Source organism: Bombina bombina, chromosome 12, assembly GCF_027579735.1.
Source record: "Bombina bombina isolate aBomBom1 chromosome 12, aBomBom1.pri, whole genome shotgun sequence".
In the NCBI taxonomy this organism is placed as follows: Eukaryota; Metazoa; Chordata; class Amphibia; order Anura; family Bombinatoridae; genus Bombina; species Bombina bombina.
Genome location: NC_069510.1, coordinates 57,407,519 through 57,414,207, shown reverse-complemented (window position 1 = coordinate 57,414,207; position 6,689 = coordinate 57,407,519).

Sequence of the window (6,689 nt, the reverse complement as noted above, 5' to 3'; positions counted from 1 at the left end):
TGGTTTTGGCCGCCCGCTGGTATTTAGAGTCAGGCAGGAAAGGGTCTAACGCTCACTTTCCAGCCGCGACTTTTCCATACTGCAGATCCCCTTACGTCAATTGCGTATCCTATCTTTTCAATGGGATCTTTCTAACGCCAGTATTTAGAGTCTTGGCTGAAGTGAGCGTTGAACTCTAGTGAACTCTAACGACAAGACTCCAGCCGCAGATCGGAACAGCCAATAGAATGTGAGCTCAATCTGATTGGCTGATTGGATCAGCCAATCCGATTGAACTTGAATCTGATTGGCTGATTCAATCAGCCAATCAGATTTTTCCTACCTTAATTCAGATTGGCTGATAGAATCCTATCAGCCAATGGGAATTCGAGGGATGCCATCTTGGATGACGTCACTTAAAGGAACCTTCATTCGTCGGGAGTCGCCGGAAGAAGAGGATGGATCCACGTCGGCTGCTTCAAGATGGTCCCGCTCCGCGCCGGATGGAAGAAGATAGAAGATGCTGCCTGGATGAAGATGTCTACTGGTCCGGATGCCCTCTTCTTGCCGAATAGGATGAAGACTTCGGACCCTCTTCTGGACCTCTTCTTGCTGGATAGGATGAAGACTTCGGAGCCTCTTCTGGACGGATCGGTGATACCCGGCGTGGTGAAGATAAGGTAGGGAGATCTTCAGGGGCTTAGTGTTAGTTTTTTTTAAGGGGGGTTTGGGTTATAATAGGGGTATGTGGGTGGTGGGTTGTAATGTTGGGGGGGTATTGTATGTTTATTTAAATGCAAAAGAGCGGTTTTCTTTGGGGCATGCCCCGCAAAAGGCCCTTTTAAGGGCTGGTAAGTTAAAAGAGCTGTTAAATTTTTATTTTAGAATAGGGTAGGGCATTTTTTTATTTTGGGGGGCTTTGTTATTTTTTTAGGGGGATTAGAGTAGGTGTAATTAGTTTAAAATTCTTGTAATCTTTTTTTATTTTTTTGTAATTTAGTGTTTGTTTGTTTTTTGTAATTTAGTGGGGTTTTTTTTGTAATTTAGTTTAGTTGATTTAATTGTAGATAATTGTAGGTAGTTTATTTAATTAATTTATTGATAGTGTAGTGTTAGGTTTAATTGTAACTTAGGTTAGGATTTATTTTACAGGTAATTTTGTAATTATTTTAACTAGGTAGCTATTAAATAGTTATTAACTATTTAATAGCTATTGTACCTAGTTAAAATAAATACAAAGTTGCCTGTAAAATAAATATAAATGCTAAAATAGCTACAATATAATTATTCATTATATTGTAGCTATATTAGGGTTTATTTTACAGGTAAGTATTTAGCTTTAAATAGGATTAATTTATTTAATAAGATTTATTTTATTTTGTTAGATTTAAATTATATTTAATTTAGGGGGGTGTTAGGGTTAGACTTAGCTTTAGGGGTTAATACATTTATTAGAGTAGCGGCGAGGTCCGCTCGGCAGATTAGGGGTTAATACTTGAAGTTAGGTGTCGACGATGTTAGGGAGGGCAGATTAGGGGTTAATACTATTTATTATAGGGTTTTTGAGTCGGGAGTGAGGCGGATTAGGGGTTAATACATTTATTATAGTAGCGGTGAGGTCCGGTCGGAAGATTAGGGGTTAATAAGTGTAGGTAGGTAGCGGCGATGTTGGGGGGGGCAGATTAGGGGGTAATAAATATAATATAGGGTCGGCGGTGTTAGGGGCAGCAGATTAGGGGTACATAGGGATAACGTAGGTTGCGGCGGTGTACGGAGCGGCAGATTAGGGGTTAAAAATAATATGCAGGGGTCAGCGATAGCGGGGGCGACAGATTAGGGGTTAATAAGTGTAAGGTTAGGGGTGTTTAGACTCAGGGTTCATGTTAGGGTGTTAGGTGCAGACTTAGGAAGTGTTTCCTCATAGGAAACAATGGGGCTGCGTTAGGAGCTGAACCTGCTTTTTTGCAGGTGTTAGTTTTTTTTTCCAGCTCAAACTGCCCCATTGTTTCCTATGGGGGAATCATGCACGAGCAAGTTTTTGAAGCTGGCCGCGTCCGTAAGCAACGCTGGTATTGAGAGTTGCAGTGGCGGTAAATTATGCTCTACGCTCCCTTTTTGGAGCCTAACGCAGCCCTTCTGAGAACTCTAAATACCAGCGTTGTTTAAAAGGTGCGGGGGAAAAAAAACATGCGTAGCTAACGCACCCCTTCTAACGCAAAACTCTAAATCTAGGCGATATATTTTAAACTGTGATCTTTAATCTGATGTTTTTCTTTTAAATGTTTGTATAGGGGAATATTTGGAGGAGGTGTTCTCTAATTCTATCCAACAGACTCCGTGAGGTCTGACCTACATATTGAAAGGCCACACCCACATTCAATTAGATAGATAACACCCCTGTCCTAACAAATATGTCAGGACAAGGGTGTTATCTATCTAATTGAATGTGGGTGTGGCCTGCAATAAGATCTTGATTTTAAACTTTTAATTGGCTACTTTGGATGTAAAAATGTTGGTTCTAACACCATGTTAGAACCAACATTTGCACCTTTTACATGGGAATAAACCAATAGGAGTTATTCTTTATTTTAGGTATAGTCAGAAGTAAAATAGCTCCCTGAAGGTTTTTCTAAGGATTTATGACTTTTTGGTAGATAGTAAAAGATAGGTAATATTAGGATTCTTGATGGAAAGATAATTGTATTCTTTCTAATTCAAAATGCCTAGGCATTGGTTAATATATTACACAATTTTCTTTAAACGTTACAGTGGGGTCTGATTTTAGAATTTCATATGTATGGCGATCCTCTAATATCCTATTGGACTCTATATAATAAACTACCTCTAATATCCTATTGGACTCTATATAATAAACTACCAAGGGCCCTTAAAAGGGCCTTTTGTAGGGCATTGCCCTAAATAAATCAGCTCTTTTTCTAAACAAAAATACAAAGATCCACTAACATTACAAACAAATAAAAAACAAACAAATAAAAAATAAAAAAAGGCTATTCTAAAAAAAAAAAAGGAATTATCCGAAATAATAACAATTATTCCTATTCTAATACCCATTTTTTTAAAAACACCCCAAAATAAAAGAAACCTAATCTATAATAAACTACCAATAGCCCTTAAAATGGCCTTTTGTAGGGCATTGCCCTTAAGAAATCAGCTATTTTTCTAAAAAAAAATACAAAGACCCACTAACATTACAACCCCCCCACCCCCAACCCACAAAATAAAAAACCTATCTAAATAAACCTAATCTACCCATTGCCCTAAAAAAGGGCTTTTTTTTATGGGCATTGCCCTAAAAAGGCAATGAGCTCTTTTACTGCCCTTAAAAGGGCATTCAGTTTATTTAGGAGTGCCCATTACCCTAATCTAAAAAAAAACCACCCCAAAAAACCTTAATCAGCCAATAGGAATGAGAGCTGCTTAAATCCTATTGACTGATTTGAACAGCCAATAGGATTTAAGCAGCTCTTATTAAATTATTAATTATATTAAACCTAACCTTAAAGGGACACTAAACCCTAAAATTTTATTTCATTATTCAAATAGAGAATACAAATTTAAACAACATTATAATTTACTTCTATTATTTATTTTGTTTCATTTTTTAGATATTCTTAGTTGAAGAAAAAGCAATGCACATGGGTGAGCCAATCACCCCAGGCTTCTATGTGCAGGAACCAATCAGCAGCTACTGAGCCTATCTAGATAAGCTTTTCAGCAAAGAATATCAAGAGAATAAAAGAAATTAGATAATAGAAGTAAATTAGAAAGTTGTTTAAAAATGCATGATCTTTCTAAATCATGAAAGAAAAAATGTGGGTTTTATGTCCCTTTATACCGACAATAAAGGAAGATATTTATGCTACAGATGACAATGTTGAGACCCTGTGGGTTGAAATAAAGAGTGTGGGGGAATCCTAAAAAAATATTACTTGGAACATGCTAGAAGCCCCCCAACATTAGTGACCTGGAGGAAACTCAACTACTTATGCAAATAGGTAAGGCTGCTAATAACAGTGCTGTAATTATGGGAGATTTTAACTACCCTGATATAAACTGGGCCATGAAACTAGTAATTCAGCTAAGGGGGATAGATTTATAAATGTTCTCAGGGATAACTTGTCACAATTAATAGAGGAGCCAACTAGGAGTAACTCTATATTGGATTTAGTGCTATCAAACAATACAGATATAATATCAAACATAGAAGTCAAAGAACATTTGGGTAACAGTGATCATAACATGGTCACATTTGAAATCTCTTTTCATAAGCAGTGTCGTAAAGGTTTGAGAAAATCAATAAATAACATAAATTGGGACAAAGTATTCTCTAATAAAAATACAGAGGATACATGGATAACATTTAAAACTTTGTTAAATAAATATACATATCAACAAATAGTTATAAAAATAAAAAATCCAAGCCAATGTGGCTAAATAAAAATGTGTTAAGAGAAATTAGGAAAAAACATAGGGCATTTAAATTATTCAAAGAAAATAGTACAGACTCAATATACAGTATTTATAAGGAATGTAACAATGCATGCAAAAAAGCAATCAAATTAGCCAAAATTGAAAATGAAAAATGAATTGCAAAGGATTCTAAGTCTAACCCTAAAAGGTTCTTTAAGTACATAAATAGCAAAAAATCTAAGAAAGACAATATAGGTACATTAAAATGCGTGGAGGGTAGCATGAGTTTAGTACCTCAGCCTTCTCCCTGTCACTAATAATAGTGACAGGGAGAAGACTGAGGTACTAAACCAGTTCTTTTCTTCAGTATACACAAGAGAGGAACCAATGGAGGATACTTTGGAACAAACTAGAACATGCCAGCACATACCATTAACGGGCTTACTACTGTATGTGGAAGTATTCAGTAGAGGTGATTTAAAAAAATATATTTTTAAGGTCAGTTTTCTAACTAACTCTTTAATGTTTCTGTACGTTTGAAATTTATCTAAACCTCTCGATGGTGCATATGAGAGAACCAAGCCTAAAACTAGACTTGTGCGCAATCGAAAAATTTGGTTTGCTTCGTTACGATTCGGGGCGTAAAAAATTAGGTTTGAGACATTCGTAATAATTTGGTATGTGTCAGTAATTTGGTTTCATGATTTAATTTTGAAATTCGGATTCATTCGAAACCTTAACCTAATTATTATTAATGTCGGACCGTTATTACGGACCGAATAATTATTTCTAGATAATGTTCCGGTGATGCGTGGAGGGTAGCATGAGTTTAGTACCTCAGCCTTCTCCCTGTCACTAATAATAGTGACAGGGAGAAGACTGAGGTACTAAACCAGTTCTTTTCTTCAGTATACACAAGAGAGGAACCAATGGAGGATACTTTGGAACAAACTAGAACATGCCAGCACATACCATTAACGGGGTTATGTATAGAGGATATCAGGAAAAAAAACTGGATAATATTAAAGTAAATAAAACTCCAGGCCCAGATGTAATTCTCCCAAGGGTGTTAAGGGAATTTAGCACTGTTATAGACAAACCTTTACTCTTAATTGTTCAAGACTCATTATCCTCAGGCATGGTACCCCAGGATTGGCGTAAAGCTGATGTGGTGCCCCTCTTCAAAAAGGGAAGCAGGGATGATCCAGGAAGCTATAGACCAGTTAGTCTGATATAATAGTGGGGAAGTTATTTGAAGGGATTATATTGATGAGCATATTCGTGTAAACAAGATTATGAGTTCAAATCAGCACGGTTTTCTGAGAAATAGATCATGTCAAACTAATCTAATTAGATTCTATGAGGAAGTAAGTAAAAATATAGATAAAGGGGAATCAGTTGATGTGATTTACTTACGCCTAGATTTAGAGTTTTGTCGGTAAAAACCCGCGTAGCTAACGCTGCTTTTTTTCCCAGCGCACCCTTAAGACAATGCTGGTATTTAGAGTTGTCTGAGGGGCTGCGTTAGGCTCAGAAAAGGGTGCGTTGAGCCTAATTTAGCTCCACTTCAACACTCAATACCAGCGTTGCTTACGGTAGCGGTAAGCTGGAAAAACGTGCTTGTGCACGATATCCCTAACGCTCCTAACGCAGCCCCATTGTTTCCTATGGGGAAACACTCTCTAAGTCTACACCTAACACCCTGACATGAACCCCAAGTCTAAACACCCCTAACCTTATACTTATTAACCCCTAATCTGCCGCCCCCGCTATTGCTGACACCTGCATAATAATATTAACCCCTAATCTGCCGCTCCGGACACCGCAGCAACCTACATTATCCCTATGAACCCCTAATCTGCTGCTCCTAACACCGCTGACCCCTATATTATATTTATTAACCCCTAATCTGCCCCCCAATGTCGCTGCTACCTAACTACACTTATTAGCCCCTAATCTGCTGACCGGACCTCGCCGCCGCTATAATAAATGTATTAACCCCTAAACCACCGCACTCCCGCCTTGCAAACACTATAATAAATAGCATTAACCCCTAATCTGCCCTCCCTAACATCGCCGCCACCTACCTACAATTATTAACCCCTAATCTCCGGCCCGCAACGTCGCCGCTACTATAATAAAGTTATTAACCCCTAAACCTAACCCTAACACCCCCCTAACTTAAATATAATTTAAAATAAACTAAATAATATTCCTAAAATTAACTAAATTAATCCTAGTTAAAACTAAATACTTACCTATCAAATAAACCCTAATAT